At 39.4% G+C, this 17,863-nt stretch overlaps 1 protein-coding gene and 1 long non-coding RNA gene across 4 annotated transcripts in view; both read left to right on the top strand.

Annotated features, from left to right (window-relative positions):
- The window catches only part of strn3 (striatin, calmodulin binding protein 3), a 190,492-nt gene that overhangs the window by 10,101 nt on the left and 162,528 nt on the right, over window positions 1-17,863 (top strand). The window lies entirely within an intron of this gene.
- LOC122553763 lies at window positions 1,429-7,065 on the top strand. Its single transcript, XR_006312837.1, has 3 exons — window positions 1,429-1,898; window positions 3,657-3,839; window positions 6,257-7,065. It is a non-coding gene; the product is annotated as an uncharacterized LOC122553763 (long non-coding RNA).

The raw sequence follows: 17,863 nt of genomic DNA, 5'->3' as shown, positions 1-17,863 counted from the left end.
ACTAATCCACAAAAAAAATCCACTAATAATGGAAAATGTCTTGTCTTTATTGGAACCTGCATGGAGGGTCCTGACCAGGTCTTGCATTTGGTAAACCGGTGCTGATTATTTAGCAGATACTACAGTATACAGAGGAACCTCAATTATCCAAATGCCAGTTATCTGAAAATTGGATTATCCGAAGGAGATCTTGAGGTCCCAAAAGAAACAATGCATCATAGATGTGTGTCCAACACTGATATCATGTCTTTTGTTTACAGTGATTAAAAGTGCTGCCGAGAACAGTCCTGGACCGATGGGAGCACAGGCACCATCTCTAAATGACAGACATCCCACCCCTCCCCACACTTCCCCTGGAGTTGTACACAAGGGTGTACCCTAAACCCCCCTTCCCCAGATAATCTCTCCAACATTGTCCTGTACAGGGCAAAGATGGAACCTGTCAGAAGGTTGCAGTAAAAAGTTGTGTGTGTGTGCTATTTGGAGACTCGCCCCCCTCACTCCCAAAAGACAGTAGCAGCAGCAGTCTTGTTGTTGGTGTCCAGTCTGGCTGACCAGGAGAGTGAGTGGAAGGGGATGGGGATGGGGGGAGGCAGATGGGGGTGCGTGCAGGGAATGGGAGTGGGCGGAAGGGGGTGATATTAGGGGTGGGTGGGGGGGTAGTGGCTGCGCTGCTGCCTTGTCTGAACGGGAGCAGACTTAATAGAAAGCTCCAGAGGAAAGGCACTGAATCTAACCGAATAATCAGTTATCTGAACGAAATAGTGCCTGCCCATCTCATTCGGATAACCAAGGTTCCCCTTGGTTCAGGCCTTGATGTAAACAGTTTGATTGTTGTATGCATTCAGCAGCAGTGTTGTTCTTGGCAGACAAGGCATGGCAAAAGAAATTGGAACCTACAATTATTGGAATTAAAACATTCGACTCCTATTTCAGCTGAAGACGAAACCCCATTATTGACTGGGCAAAGTTTAATAAGGAAAACAAGGATTTGGAGAGGCCATTAGTTGTTTTGTAAGTGATTTGTACAACCTCATACATAATAGTCAGCATAGAACTTTGATACAGGCTCGTACAGAGCTGCATTGTGTTAGGATGAAGCCCTATCACTATTTTACAGCACAAAGAAGGCCTGTAACACCTCAAGTAGAGCAGTTCACCAGACAGACTGAACCTTACAAGTATGACAAATTCTTATTGGAGGGGACAGTGATTTTCATTTGGGTCAATCCACTCTGGGCATTTGGGAAGAATAAGGATGTGGAAGTGAAGGGTAAAGTTATTATTGTTAAAAGATAATCTTGAAGAGGGTAATGTACAGTAACTGGCAGTAGGACTGGCTGTTGACAGATTAATGAGAAAGTGAGGACTACAGATGCTGCAGATCAGAGCTGAAAATGTGTTGCTGGAAAAGCGCAGCAGGTCAGGCAGCATCCAAGGAGCAGGAGAATCGACGTTTCGGGCATGAGCCCTTCAGAAATGAGGAAAGTGTTGACAGATTAACTATGCCTTTTCCTCTGTGTGGCTTTTGAGCATGTGTTTGAGAAGCTATGTCATTGTGAAGTCAGAACACATGGAACTGGAGCCTGAATCTGTAGGATCCTAGGTGATTTTCTGCTTTACCATCCCTTGTACATGGTTATATTTTGTTAATATTGATGTTAATTACAAGAATCAAGACCTGTATTTTTCACTGCAGGATCTAAAGAGAGTAAAAGATCAGAAATCAGATTCAAGTGGAAAGAGAATTCTGAAGTCGGGAGAAAATCTTTGGTGGGGAAAATCTTGATTAAAAATCAGGATGTGGAAATGAAGGCGACAGAAGAAATTCCAAGTGTTGTTCAGAGCTAAGCATTTTGAGGGACTTCATAGAATGTCCCCAGAAAGCCATTCTTTATGTGAGTTGAATGATTGGCAGAGTGTTTAAAAATATATGAATCTGCATCATTGTAGATCCTGATACTGTCCTCAGATTAAAAAAAACACACTCTATATTCCAGCAGCAGTGATTGGGTATAAATTGTGATTGAAAGTTCTGCCTTTTTTTTCCACCTATTCTTTCTCCAGCTCAATTCAAGTTGAGGGACACGTAGTGAATGGTACCAGCTACACTAGCACAAACTAGGCAATAATACTAGAGTATGTTTTGGCTTTTAGAGGTCAGAAACACTCCACAATGCTTAGCAAATTGATCCACTGAATAACTGTACAGAAAAGAAGGACCGTGCTAATTGCATTGATAGCTTTAATATCCGCCTCAGAGGATTGGAGAGTCAGTTTGGTATTATTTATCCACAAAACCATTGAGCAAGTTTCAAAGTGATGCTTCTCTCCCTCGCTTTACTATTTTCCATTCCATTGTATGGTGACATGTAGTTTAGCTTTCTAACATTCAAAAATATTCTTTTGAAACTTATTTTTCTTGTCATTTAAAAGCCTCTTTTTAGGGCAAGTAAGCCATATCTTGGAGGTGTTCAAAGAGAACAAGACTGTCTGCCAGTTACTTATTTGTGACTTCCAGACCCTAATAGCGATCAGGCAAAACAGATTTGGGTATATCATTACATCATGTAATCACTTTCAGGTATATCCTGAGTATCATGGTCTAGAGGTTACAATGCTGTATCAGCTACTCTAAGGTGATAGCTGAGAGATCATGTACAGTAAATCTTTACTTGTCAACTTGTAACAAAAAGATGACCATGAAAGCAGCCAATTGCATCAGAACTCAAGGAAGGAAGTTTGTCATTATCCTTGATCTGACTTGCATGTTATTGCTGTCCCACACAATGTGTAACAAAATGTCTGCAGAACACCCCACATCCATTGGCTTCTGAGGCAGAATATTGTAAAGTCGAACAACTTTGTGAAAGGAAAAGATATATTCTCGTGTCTTAAAAGGCTGACTCCTAAATGTAAAACACTGTCTTCTAGTTCTGGACTGACCTACAAGAGCAAACATAGTTTCCACATCCACCACTCAATTCTGGAGTTCAGTGGAAATAAGCCCAGACATAATCTACTCATCCTGGTTTCACTTGTATTTATAAGGAAAGTTTATTTACTGTTTTAATGCATATAATAATTTGTTTCATTTGACAATGTATAACATAGGACAGATTTCACTTTTTTTTCATTGCTTTCAGTCAGAATGCAAATCTTTTTTGGGAAATATTTAGAAAATCGATCAATTAAATATGAATGTAGAGTTGAGAATGTGTATAGAGTATAAGCAGGCAGAGGAACTGTTAAGTTCTGAGTTTTGTGGTTCAGCTGAGCATGACTCAGATCAGATAACAACTTACAGTTAACAATGGGGTGCTGGAAGCAAGGGTAATGGGTTAACAAGATGGAAAAGCATTCATTATGTAGACCCATTTAACAAGATGAGGTAGAGTGCAGCATGTAATGTCAGTTAACAAGGTGATATGTATTTATTATGTGAAGTCAGTTATTCATTGTGTAACAGCAGATGGCTTAATCTTTACTATTGATACTCGTTGACTGTAACGGTCACCCAATTAATATGTATATTGCCTTATCTGGATGCTTCTCCATGTAAAAAGATGATATAGTTCATTGAGAAACTGCTGTTCCAGAGAAGACCGTGAACTCATGTCTCTGTGCACATGGGTGATCGTTCTCTCTCCCTCCAGGAGCCGGAATAAAGATGAAGGAGGTAAAACTACGTTGTGTCTCTGCGTGTTTTGCTTCAACTGAGGGGGGAAACGGGATGACACAATATTGGCATAGCTGGCAGCATCAAAACGGATAGTTATGATTGGACGGTGTCAGCAGCCGTCTGCAACATCGCCGTCTCGACAGGACGGGCCCACAAGGTAAGATTTTAAACCTTGGTCCCTCTCGATATTCCTGTGTGCCGGCGACAGTCCCCTCGCACAGTCGCTCTCTATTCTACGGATTCGTCAAATGGTAATTAGTTCAGTCGAGAGACACAGTTTCGCAAGTGTGCTGGGAGGCAGAGGTTTGCGGTCTCTGTGCTGTATTTGGCAGGTGGCGAGTGGTGATTGAAGTTTGAGTCCTCTATGTGGTACTGGGGTTCGAGTCCCCTGGTGTGGATTTGGGTTGAGGTTCGAGTCCCCTGGGGTGGGTTTGGTTGAGGTTCAAGTCCCCTGGGGTGGGTTTGGTTGAGGTTTGAGTCCCCTGGGGTGGGTTTGGTTGAGGTTCAAGTCCCATGGGCTGGGTTTGGGTTGAGGTTCAAGTCCTCTGCGCGGTACTGGGGTTTGAATCTACTGGGTGGGTTGATTTGAGATTCAAGTCCTCCGTACTGTGCTGAGGTTGAGTTTTCTGTGTTTAAATGAGCTTTGAGCTCTGTGTTTAAGCAAGGTTTGAGTTTTCTGCGTTTAAGTAGGGTTCAAGCAAAGTGAGAAAGGGGTTAAAGTCCCCTAGTGGCGAAATTTGAGGCTCTGTGAATCTTTGTTCTGGGGGAAGAGAGTGGCTTGGATTGCAGCACCATGTGGTCCGCTGCGAGGGATTTCTCTTTTTATAAGTGTAATTCCAGTGAGAGGATGCGAAAAAAGAAATGAAGACCAGAAACTCTGAAATTAAGGTCGTACTAATACTGGATTGAAAAAGGAAAGTTGCAATTTAGATGGTGCCATGCTGAGAGAATTGTTTAAAAATTTTGGTTTGTTAAAATACTGGTTCAGAAAATCCTTTTGAAGTAACTGTTTTGCCTTATTTGAATCAGGATGTCAGTGTGTAATGTGGCCAATGTAATGGGGCAGAATTTGTTTTTACATTTGAAATTGAATATTGTGTCCTTTTTAAAATGATCAAACATGTAACCTTAAAGCAAATTGATTGAGTACCTTGATCCCCTGATTTATTGAAATTCTACAATGCCTGTTAAAACAAAACAGTTGGGTCAGTAGTCATGTTTTAGCCAGATGAGAGTATTGTATTAAAATATCTTTGCTGCTGTGTTTTAATGCAGAATTAACACAAAAAGAAGAGTGCATTTTTAGTTTGATGTTTTGTTAAGTTTTTTTAGAGAATATTAGAACTTGAGGCTGAACTGCTTAAATTCTGTTAATTATTGTTAAGACCTCATTGACCCCCTTCATACTGCAAATTCAAAGAGTGTTGACTTTTTCCAAAATTGCCACTGTAATTCCGACTGTTTTTATTTAGTAAGTTTCATTTGGAGAACACATTTAAAATATCCTGTATTTGTTTCCCATGAATATTTGAGATTTAAATCTGAACTGAAACTGCATCTTTCCTTTATTGGTCAGAGTATTGAGTACAGGAGTTGGGAGGTCATGTTGCGGCTGTATGAGACATTGATTAGGCCACTTTTGGTGTATTGTGTGCGATTCCGGTCTCCTTCCTATCAGAAGGTTGTTGTGAAACTTGGAAAGGTTCAGAAAAGATTTACAAGGATGTTGCCAGGGTTGGAGGATTTGAGCTATCAGGAGAGGTTGAATAGGTGAGGGCTGATTTCCCTGGAGTGTTGGAAGCTGAGGGGTGACCTTGTAGAGGTTTATAAAATCATGAAGGGCATGGATAGGATAAACAGACAAAGCCTTTTCCCTGGGGTCGGGAGTCCAGAACTAGAGGGCATAGGTTTAGGGTGAGAGGGGAAAGATATAAAAGAGACCTAAGGGGCAACTTTTCACACAGAGGGTGGTGTGTGAATGGAATGAGCTGCCAGAGGAAGTGGTGGAGGCTAATACAATTGTAACATTTAAAAGGCATCTGGATAGTTTTGGAGGGCTATGGGTCGGGCAGGTGGGACGAGATTGGGTTGGGCTATCTGGTCGGCATGGACAAGTTGGACTGAAGGGTCTGAGTCCATGCTGTATGTCTCTATGACTGTAATTGCTAAAGCACAGGAAACATTTTGTTGTTTTCTTGCTGTTCTAGACTTTGAAAATACTTTTCCTGACAGCTTTCACATTAGCTAAATATCAATTTGATAAAGAAAAGTAATTTTTGAATAACCTGACTGAGGTACCCAAGGGTTTGATTTTTAGGACCATTGATTGTTGTTTATAATTAACTGAATTGTTTAAGCAGTATAATTTAGAAGTTTATGGACTGTATAAAACTTGATAATGTCATAAATAGTGAACAAAGTAACAGACTTCAAGATAACTGAGAAGGTTGAAATGGGCATACACCATTTAGTGTAGTTAAATGTGTGACTGTGTTCATACTGATATCCGCCTTGGTAAGGAAGGAATGAGAGAGGAAATGCAAAGCTGTTTTCAGCTGCTAACATCTTCTCTAGAGTTTCTCCAGAGTTTCTCCATTCACAGGTAAAGCACGCCCTTGGACCACCACCCACCCATCCACAGCCTGATCTAACGGATTCAATCAGTCATGAGCACGAAAAGTGAAGAAGTTAACAACAGTGAACAGTGAAGTGTCAGTGGCCTTCCTATGAACATTAAACCATGTGAGCTTTACCTTTTCTTTCGATCATTTAAGGAATATGAAGATACACTGATCAAGCTAACATCAAAACAGTCAGTTGGCTTTGTTACATTTAATGGTAGAACAGAAGCAGAAGCAGCAAAGAATGCTGCATTCACCTGGCCTGCTGCTGCAACTGCTGCACTGCACACTCAGATGCGCTGATATCTTCCATTTGAAGCATTTCCGGAAGGATGGAAGTCTCGTCAGTTTTGTTAAGTATTTAACTGCCATTATGCAAGAAATCAGATTTCTCCGTGAAGTGATGCACAAGGACACACTGAATTTTGTTTTGAGATTGGACTTTACTAAAGGAGATTTTGGAGAACTGGCTCATTTCCACTCTACTTGGAAGGGATGGAGTGGTCAGTAAGGACTGGGAATTTAAGAACGTTACTGGTGAATTTTTTTCCCACATGGGGGTAGGATTCAAATTCTATTTACTGTAACAGACTAGTATTTTTGTTGTTATAATCATTGTGTGCTGTGTGTCAATAACTTGCTTAAATAATGGCTGTCAGTCTTTGAAACTTGGTAGTGCCATTCATTATCATGAAATGATAAAAGGAGGGAATGAGAATGTGTATAGGGTATAAGTAGGCAGGGAAAGAGTTAAGTTCTGAATTTTGTGGAACAAAAGGTTCAGCTGAGCATGACTCAGATCAGATAAGAACTTGCAGTTAGCAATGGGGTGCTGGAGGCAAGGATAATGGGTTAACAAGTAGAAAAGCATTCATTATGTAGAGCCATTTAACAAGATGAGGTAACATTCAGTATGTAACATCAGTTAACAAGGTGATATATATTCATTATGTGAAGTCAGTTATTCATTGGGTCACAGCAGATGGCTTAATCTTTACTATTGATACTCGTTAATTGTAATGATCACCCAATTAGTATACATGTTGCCTTATCTGCGTGCTCTTCCCTGTAAAATGACTATCGTTCACTGAGAAACTGCTGTTCCAGAGTTGACGGTGAACTCATGTCTCTGTGCACATGGGTGATCGTTCTCTCTCCCTCCAGTGCCCGGAATAAAGATGGAGGTAAAACTACGCTGTGTCTCTGCGTTTTGCTTCAACTGAAGGGGGAATAGCATGACAGAGTCTACTAATTCCTTCAATATTAGTACATTATAAGAGCTCTGTTCATAAATTTCTAAGTGTGAGAGTAAGAAACAAGCTTTATATTTATGTATTTGAAGTGAGTTGAGCATTGTAAAACACTGTTTAAAAGTCATGTTGTCCAGTATATAACTTAATTTGTTTGTGCTAATTATTTATACTTGTATACAATTTTGATGTACAGACCTATAAGGTAAGTATACAAATGTATAAGTTTAGAACGGGGTTGACCATCTAGCCCTGCTCCCAAATTCAATATATTCATGGCTGATCTCAACTTCACATTCCTGATTACCCACTATGAACTTTCACCCCTTTGCTTATCAAGCACCTACCTACTGCTGTCTTAGAAATATTAAAAGCTTCTGCTTCTACTGCCTTTTGAGGAAGAGAATTTTGAAGACTCTCAACTCTCAGAAATAAATGTCTTTTCATCTCTGTCTTAAATGGACCAATGAGCGCCAATGAATGTTATCTATCTGGACTTCAAGAAAGCCTTTGACAAGGTGCTGCATAGGAGGCTGCTGAGTAAGATAATGGCTCATGGTGTTAGAGGCACAGTACTAGCATGGATAGAAGATTGGCTGTCTGGCAGAAAATAGAAAGTGGGGATAAAAAGGTCATTCTCAGAGTGACAGCTGATGACTAGTGGTGTTCCACAAGGGTCACTGAACTCGTTTGTACAGTGATGATCGAGATGAAGAACTGAGGGCATTCTGGCTAAGTTTGTAGATGATACAAAGATAAGTAGAGGGGCAGGTAGTATTTAGGTGGGGAGGCTGTGGAAGGATTTAGATAGGTTAGGAGAGTGGGCAAAGAAGTGGCAGCTGGAATGCAATGTGGGAAAGTGTGAGGTCATGCATTTTGTTAAGAAGAAGAAAGACATGGATTATTTTCTAAATAGGGAGAAAATTCAGAAATCTACAAGTGCAGAGGGACTTGAGAGTTCTAGTCCAGGATTCTCTTACAGGTTGAGTCAGTAGTTAGGAAGATAAATACAATGTTGGCATTTATTTTGAGAGGGCTAAAATATAAAAGCAGGGATATATTTCTGAGGCTTTATAAAGCTCTGACCAGACCACATTTAGAGTAGTGTGAACACTTTTGGGCCCCATATGTCAGGGAGGATGTGCTGGCCTTTGACTGGGTTCAGAGAAGGTTCACGAGAATGATCCCAGGAGTGAAAGGCTTAATATAGGAAGAACATTTGAGGACTCTGGGTCTATACTCGATAGAGTTTAGAATGGTGAGGGAGGATCTAACAGAAACTTAAAGAATACTGAATAGCATGGACAGAGTGGATGTTGGGAAGGTATCCCCATTGATAGGAGAGACTAGGACCCAAGGGCCAGCCTTAGAGTAAAGGGAAGTCCTTTAGAATAAAGATAAGGAGAAATTTCTTCAGCCAGAGAGTGGTGAATCTGTAGAATTAATTGCACAGAACACTGCGGAGGCCAAGTCATTGAGTATATTTAAGACAGAGGTAGATAGGTTCTTGATTGTCATGGGGATCAAGGGTTAAAGCAGGAGAATAGGGTTCAGAAACTTATCGGCTGTGATTGAATGGCGGAGGAGACTAGATTGACTGAATGGCCTAATTTCTGCTCATACACTGGGCACATACCATAAGGTATATCTCTACAGGGCCCAGTATAATTGAAGCATAGCCTTCTATCCTTTTGTTTTTATTGCTGTCACATAAATAATGGCTATTTTAGTCATGACCACACTATATGTAACAAAAACTCATGAAAAGCCAATTTTTTTTATTCATTCATGGGACATGGGCTTCACTGCTTGGGCCAGCACTTACTGCCTGTCCTTAATTACCTTTTGAGTACCTGTATTGAGTTGCCTACTTGAACCCCTACAATCTTTTAATATGGATTTACCCAAAATACAATTAGAGAAGAAGTTACAGATTTTGACACAGCAACACTGATAGAATGGCAATATATTTCCAAGTCATGATGGTGAGTGGCTTGGAGGGGAATTTGCAGATGGAGGTGTTCCTATGTCCTCCTAGATAGTGATGATGGATTTCTAAAGTCTGTCTGAGGAACCTTGGTGAATCTCTGTAGTGCATCTTGTAGATCAGATGCACTACTGTTACTGTGTGTCAGTGGTGGAGGGAGTGAATGTTTGCCAGTCAGATTTCATCCTGAATGGTGTCAAACTTGTGGCATGTTGTTGGAACTGCACTCAACCAGGAAACACTGTTTCCTACTACAAGATTTTAAAAGAATTGAAGGAATTGTTAATTATGATCTTCCAAATTTTTTATTGTTGGAAGAGTAAAGACTGCAGATGTCTGGGAGCATGTTCCCCTCCTAGCCACACATCATCCTGACTTAGAATTATATGGCTATTCCTTCATGGTCACTGGCTGAAAATCCAGGAAGTCTGTTCCTGAACTATTGAGTACACTTATGCCACAAGGACTGTAACTCACTTTTAAGAAGGCAACTCATTTCTTGAAGAAAATAGGAAATGGATAATAAATGCTGGCCTAGTCAGAGGTACTTCCATCCCATGAACTAATTTTAAGAAATTGTTTTGTTCCTTTGAATTGAGAAGCAACCAGTGTCACTAGTATTTAAGAAAGGTTGGAGAGAGAAACTAGGAATTTATCATCCTATTAGCCTGAATGCAGCTGTGTCAAGTCAGTACAATATGTTACAGGAAGTCTTCGCTTCATGGTATGTTTTTTTTAAAGTCCGCTTGAAGTGAAACAACATTAAGTGAATTTCTCATTTAAATTATTATCAAAGCTATGATAGGTTCTCTGAAGCCTTTTCTTTCAGAAATGAAATCTTAAAACATTGTAACCTTTAAGTTGAAATACCTATCTTTGTTGACTTTCTGTATTGCTAAATGAAATAACTCAAATTATTTTAATGAACATATGAAAGGTAGTAATTTTCTATCGACTGCCATTCTCTGCCAATTCTGTGTCGTGAACCTCTCGTTTGCTGCACTGCACTTTTGCTGCCAACCCTCTGGTTTCTCATACTCTCTAACTATGCACTCATTGTCGGTCCTCCTGGGCTTATGGTCTCTGCCATCTCTTACCCTCCACTCAGCTGGCTGATCCTCCAGGCTTGCAACCTTTTAGCTCACCCTCTGGTCTTGTGTCCTTTGCCACCCCTATGCCCTTCCTTTCACTGATCCTTGCACTCAAGATTTTGTTCTTAAACTTAACTGCCCACCACATCCTCTCCTGTCACTGCTGATCTCCTATTCCTTGCTCACAGTTGAGAGTTCAGGAGAGGAAAGCAGTAAACAAAAGAAAGAATCAGTGAGCAGGATATTGAGCAAAAGGAAGGATCAGTGAGAGAAAGAGTTAGTGAAAGAGGCTGCACCAGACTGGTTCAGACTGTCTCTCACACCTAAGTGGTGCAGAATCCCTTGACAATGAAATCCATAATCCTAAGTGAGAATTCAAGCCCCAAACAGTTGACTGACTTTAAACTGGGTACTTACTGTGACTGGAATAGACTGCCTGACCATCTGAGCCAATATGAATTGATCAGAGAGAAATCGCATGGATTTGTAAGGAGTATGCCATATCAAAATGAGTCAACCCTTTTCAAAAGGTCACTAGCATGATAGATAAGGAAGGATCTGTGGATGTTATTCATGTGGATTTCTAGAGACACTTGACATTCCCACACAAGGATAACAAAAATAAGAGTTCACGGAATTTGAATCAATTTAACTACTCGAGTAATGAATTGCTTAGGAAATCAGAAGGTTTGAAGTGGGAATAATGGACTCAATTTAACAGGTTGTGACTAATGGTGTTCACCAATGATTAACCTGTGTTTTGCGATCTTGGATTTTCAATTGTAAGAACGCTAACACTATGTATGGGGTTTACTCATTTCGTCTTTCAAGTCTGCTTTCTTTTCTCATGAGCAGCCACTTAAGCCATGCTTTCCCACATACCCAGATTCTCTGAAACAAAAATGTTAATCTGATATGAGTATTTGAAACGAATGCACATCCACAATTCACTGGGATGGAAAATTTGAAATATTTATTTTCTTTTGAAGAAATTTTACAAGCCTTTGAAGAAATTTTTTTGCATTTCAGACCTTTATGTCCCGAGACTGTGATTCCTTCTTCTAGATTTTGCCAGCCAAGGAAAATATCCTCCTTGTCTCTACCTTGTCAATCCTATTTAGACCAGGAATCAGTCAGGTGAACCTTTATGGCCTCCTAGTAAAGCAAGTAGATTCATCCATCTATATATATATAAAATGTAAATTATACATGATACTCCAAGTATAGTCTCATCAAGGCCCAAAACAATGGCAATAAGACTTCAATTTGGAATAAAGGCTAACATATCATTTGTTTGCCTAACTGCTTGTGATACCTGGATATTAATATTCTGTGGTTCATTTACATAAGGAACTCAAAATTCCTGTGAATAAAAATATTTCCAAATCTCTTCATATTTTTAAAAAAATCCACTTTTTTATTTGTTCCAAACGAGTGGCTAAGCTTCCATTTCACTACATTGTATGATCTTGTCCACTTACCTAACCTGTATGCTTTTCAGTAGATGGTCAATTGTCTTATGACATTCTGAGTGCACTGTGTTTCTTTCATCGTGAGATATGGGCATCACTGACAGGGTATTGATTTAATATCCATTCCTATTGTCCTGGAAAAGGCAGTGCATTTTGAATAACTGTAGTTTCATCTGGTAAAGTTACTAGCCACCCTCAACAACTTGATACTCAGACCACTTTCCATGAGCTAAACAGCTTGCATGTGTTCTAATTTACAGTTTACAGTTTGCATCTTTTAAAGTGTGTGCTGGAGCATCTAAGTGCCTTGGTTTCTTCCTGATCGTAACTTCAGTTTTGCTTTTAAAGCTGCTGTGACTCCAACTAGTGGAAAATCCCCTTATACCTACTCCATTGATTTTAATTTTATAATGGTAACTTTGTCTTGCACTTGATATCATGGGGCATTCAAGCATACCTGTTGAATTCAGGTTTTATTATATTTGCGCCAAGGCTCCAATGGGGTCACGAGTCCAATAGTTTTGGTGGAATCCAAACTAAGTTTTGGTGAGAATGTTATTGTCAAGTAAGTTATGTTTGCTAGAGCTTTTGATAACACTTTAATCACTTAACCGATGATTTGAGAAATCGGGCAGTTATTTGTTGGATTTAGCCTATTTGTTTTAGATAGGATACACCTGTGTAATTTTTTATTCGTCTGGCAGAGTTGTAGCTGTATTGGCTCAGAGGACTCCTCTATATTGATAATACTATGCTAACCACTCAAACAGAAACTTATCCACGTATGGATTATCTTTTCCAAGCCTGTAATGTATTCTCTCTGTTCAAGAAATGTATGGCCATTGAACTGTTGTCACATCTCTGCTTTGATTTTATAAAATAATATCCTGTTGGTAAGAAAATTCTGTTACCATGGGTGATAGGCAATTTATCTCTTGATGCAAGATTTTATATGTATAAAAGAAAAGCAACTATTATGTTTGCTTGAAACATGAAATTTCCATGAAACACTTTCAAACTAACTCTTCAAACCAGTTTGTGGTTTAGGAGACGTGCATTCTAAGCACCTTGCATGAAACATGGGTGACTCGCAGCTATGAAGAAAGGAAACTTTAAAAGCTTTCAACTTGCCTATTTCTGAAATGTTCTAGACATCTCATGGAAGGAGAAAATCTCAAATGCAGCCTCTGAAAGGTGAAGTTCCCAAGTGTGTCAGCACTCAATAAGCAGTGTTGACTTTGCTAGCTCAATTGTGGTGATATGGAGAACAGTTGCATGCCTAAGGATTTTATGTATGACAAGATAACTGGAATCAGATGACTAGTTGGATGCACAAGGCTCTACTTCAAGGATGCTTGCAAATATGACATTAGGCCCTAAACATTTATTCTTTCGCCAAGGAAACACCAGCTGATGACTGAAAAGTTTGGGCATTCTCGGTTATCATGGTAGCACATAGTAACAAACAGCAACACCCAGTAACCACTCTAATTACAGCAGATGTGGCAAAACTTTCATTCTGAATTGGTTGCTTTTAGCTATCAACAAAAATGCATCATATATATGCTTTATATGTATAAAGGAAAATGCTGGACTGAGCGATGAAATAATGCTGACCAGCTTGACTGGAACAGCTTAGCAAGGAACATGACTAGTTCTGGAATGTGAGACTTGAGTACTGCATGTGGGATGTTGTTAGGGTGGTGGCCTTTGCTGTATCAGTGCACCCAGCCATTTCTTGCTATCATGTAGAGTGAATTGAATAGCTGAAGAAAATTGCACCTGCTTCAGCCTCATATTGTGCACTGGTGTACTGGGCTGCACCATGGGGATATCTGTGGAACTGCCTCTGTTAATTTTAATTATCTACCAGCATTCATGTTTGGATGTAGCAAGGCTGATTTATTCAGTGTTGCAAGTTGCTTCTACTCTTTAGTGTGCACATAATTTGGTATTGTAATCTCACGTCATTTTTAAATATATCTGGTGCTGCTTCTGCCATACTGTCCTATACTAATTAAACTAAATCTTTTTGGCTCTATGGTATAGGTAGATATCCTTTTATCTAAAATCTGAAAAGCTCCGAAATCCAAAGGTTTTTTTTCTGAAGGTTTTTCCTCTTTTAACAAGGTTGTTTGGTGTGCAAGCAGTTAACCCACCTCCGCATCCACTCGATGCATGTCACTCAGATGCAACGTGAGTGGGCATGGCCCAGCATTGGCATGCCTCAATTCTGTCTCAGGGCCCGTATTATTCATAGTGTTGTTCAGTAAGATTATTTAAAATTTCACCGTCAAAACGTCACTTATTCCGAAATTCGAACAATTCCGAAAACCAGCTAGTCCCAAGCATTTCGGATAAAGGATTGTGTACCTGTACAATAATGATAGTCAGGAATGTACTTTACCATAAAATGGTAAAATACACTTCTGGTGCTGACATTAGCTGACGATGCCTGATTTGGAGCTCCTATATTTTTCTAAAAATATCCTATTTAGCATACCCATTATATTTTTCTGGAAAATGAACTCAGGCTAACTGGCCTATAAGTTATTTCCTTTCTCCCTCTGACCTTTGTGTATAAATGATTTGGATAAAGGTATACAAAGTCAAATATCCAAGTTTCAGGTTACCTGTAATTTAGGTGATACAGAAAGCAGTACATATGGGAGCAGAAATTTGGAAAGGGACTTTGATGTAATGAGTGTGCAGAACTGGGACAATTGGAGTTAAATTGGGACAATTGGGAAATAGGGTCATTTATTTAAGACCTTAAGGCAAATTGGAGTATTCACTAAATGGAAAGAAACTAGGAACTGTGGATGGAGAGACATTTATGGGTCATAATGCTAAAATTTACAAAAGCTGTAGGACAGGCACAAGAAATAATTTAAAAAGCAAATGGAGTGTTAGATTTGTTTTCAAGGGTTGGAGCACAAGAGGGTGAAAGTTAGATTAAAGCTGTTCAAAGCTCTCATGAGAACCATTTCTCCTTGGTCAGTCCATTGAGACCGAGAATGACTGACTTCCCACTGTGGACCTTTGGGTCCTATGGTGACTCAACAGTTTGGTCTTGGATTTGCGCATCCTGCTGGAAATGGATAAGGTAATGGTTAACGAAGCTGGTGGGTTGGATGCTCGCTGTTTGTGCTTGGCCACTAACAGGCCAGCGACATTCTACTTCAGTGGTGAAACAGGCTCTAGGGACTGAATCTCACACTCCAGTTTCTGTGCATGGATCATTGAGACTTTGGATGTGGCACTACTTATGCTTATTTTAAGCTTTATATTGTTTGTAACATGATTTGTTTGGAGACTGGCCATACAAAACTATCCTCACATGACATGTGCTGGCAATGAAAATATGTAATGAATCATTACTTCACATTTCATTCCGTAAGTTGATAGTGACATTTAAGGAAAGCATGAGAAAAGCTTCAATAATGCAGTACATGTTTACATTTTAGTTTTTAGGCATTTGTACCCTGACTAATGGAAATGTCTGTCTTTTGTCTATTTTTGCAAGGGCAGTAACCTTTAGAAAGTTTGATGTTTTGGTTTGATCATGTTTTGCTGTATTACATACTTATAATTTAATTCAATCTTTACACCATCAATAAGTTATAAATAAGTAATACATATGTCTGGAAGAAAAATGATGAGTAAATAAGCTACAAACTGATAAAGTTTCCAGAATGCAAATTTGGAAACGTCTCTATCTTTGCAACTTTACTATATGTCATCATAAAAATAATTATAATTTGAATTAAATAACTAGCCTAAAGATGTGTTTAAAAAGTCCTAGCTTTTCAAAGTACTTCCTTTATCAGCTCTTATTTTAAAGTGTTCAAAGAGCCAAGTTTTGAAATCAGCCCTCCTGCATTGTTTATAAATGCAGAGTATGTTTTCATTTAGCTGATGGTGTAAATGTAGAGAATGATTTCAGGCTGTGGAACAGATGTAGAGTTTGGAAAGCTGTTGCATTAAATCAGCTGTTGCATTTCATCTTGCCCTACTGACAGCTTAGTTTTCCATTGGAATGACTTGTAAGTATTATCTTTCTTTGCCTGATAATTATAGGTCCAAGTAGTAAACGAGCAACAAATATAATTTCAGGGAAAAGAACAAGAGTTAGAATATACTAATGCCTCACAGCAAGGCAGAAATTTAGAGCTGGTATGCAATTAAAGCCAATAGATTAATTTCTTAATCTCTGTTAATATTTTTAATTGTATACTTAATGTAATTACTATATCAATTTCAAGTTGTTTTCATACTGGAGCTATTATCTCTCAATCTTCAAGAGATTACTGTTTATTTATGAGAATTGTACAGCAAAACTCGTGCTGTATTGTTCATTGTGAAAAAAACATTAAAGCTTCAGTCAACCTGTGAGAGACTGCAAATTAGCAAGAGAAATTGTTTGGCTTTACATACTTGCATACAAAACAAGTGCATCACAGTCTACAAGTCTGAAAAGAACCCCAGTCCTGTGTTTACTGTTGCAATTTAGCTGGTTGGTTTTCAACTAGGTTTCTAGTACTGTACCTTTTTTAGGTGCTAATCCTGCTTGCACATTTGTAATCTGATTCAACATTTGAACTTTTTGCTAGATTTGCTGAATAATTACATATCTTTCTAAAAGTAAGCTTTACTAAACTTTCATGGGCATTCCAGAGGACAGATTTCTGTATTGTTAACCAATCCAAAATAATGTTGATTAACTTTTTTCCTTCATATTGATTTTATCAATCAGATACTGGGAGCCCCAAATTACTAGCATTTGACTTATGAGCGTTTGTACTCACTGCATTTTCATAGAGAGGTGTAATTTTAAATATCCAACATGTAAACATTACCTCTACTTATAATGGTTGTCTTATACTATCCTGCATTGTGTTTCGACTTGCATTCAAATTGACTTGTGAATAGAACCTGTGGACTGCCTGCACTGCAAAAGCCTTAGTCCATAGAACATAGAACAATACAGCACAGAACAGGCTCTTCGGCCCACGATGTTGTGCCGAACATTTGTCCTAGCTTAAGCACCCATCAATGTACCTATCCAATTGCCGCTTAAAGGTCACCAAAGATTCTGACTCTACCACTCCCACAGGCAGCGCATTCCATGCCCCCACCACTCTCTGGGTAAAGAACCCACCCCTGACATCTCCCCTATACCTTCCACCCTTCACCTTAAATTTATGTCCCCTTGTAACACTCTGTTGTACCCAGGGAAAAAGTTTTCTGACTGTCTACTCTATCTATTCCTCTGATCATCTTATAAACCTCGATCAAGTCACCCCTCATCCTTCGCCGTTCCAACGAGAAAAAGTCTAGCACTCTCAACCTATCCTCGTACGACCTATGCTCCATTCCAGGCAACATCCTGGTAAATCTTCTCTGCACCCTCTCCAAAGCTTCCACATCTTTCCTAAAGTGAGGCGACCAGAACTGCACACAGTACTCCAAATGTGGCCTAACCAAAGTCCTGTACAGCTGCAACATCACTTCACGACTCTTGAATTCAATCCCTCTGCTAATGAACGATAATACTCCATAGGCCTTCTTACAAACTCTATCCACCTGAGTGGCAACCTTCAAAGATCTATGTACATAGACCCCAAGATCCCTCTGTTCCTCCACCTGACTAAGAACCCTACCATTAACCCTGTATTCCGCATTCTTATTTGTTCTTCCAAAATGGACAACCTCACACTTGGCAGGGTTGAACTCCATCTGCCACTCCTCAGCCCAACT

This window comes from Chiloscyllium plagiosum, chromosome 10 (genome assembly GCF_004010195.1).
Source record: "Chiloscyllium plagiosum isolate BGI_BamShark_2017 chromosome 10, ASM401019v2, whole genome shotgun sequence".
NCBI classification, from domain to species: Eukaryota; Metazoa; Chordata; class Chondrichthyes; order Orectolobiformes; family Hemiscylliidae; genus Chiloscyllium; species Chiloscyllium plagiosum.
Note: the sequence above shows the minus strand (reverse complement) of the source record. Positions and strands in the feature narration are given on the sequence as shown.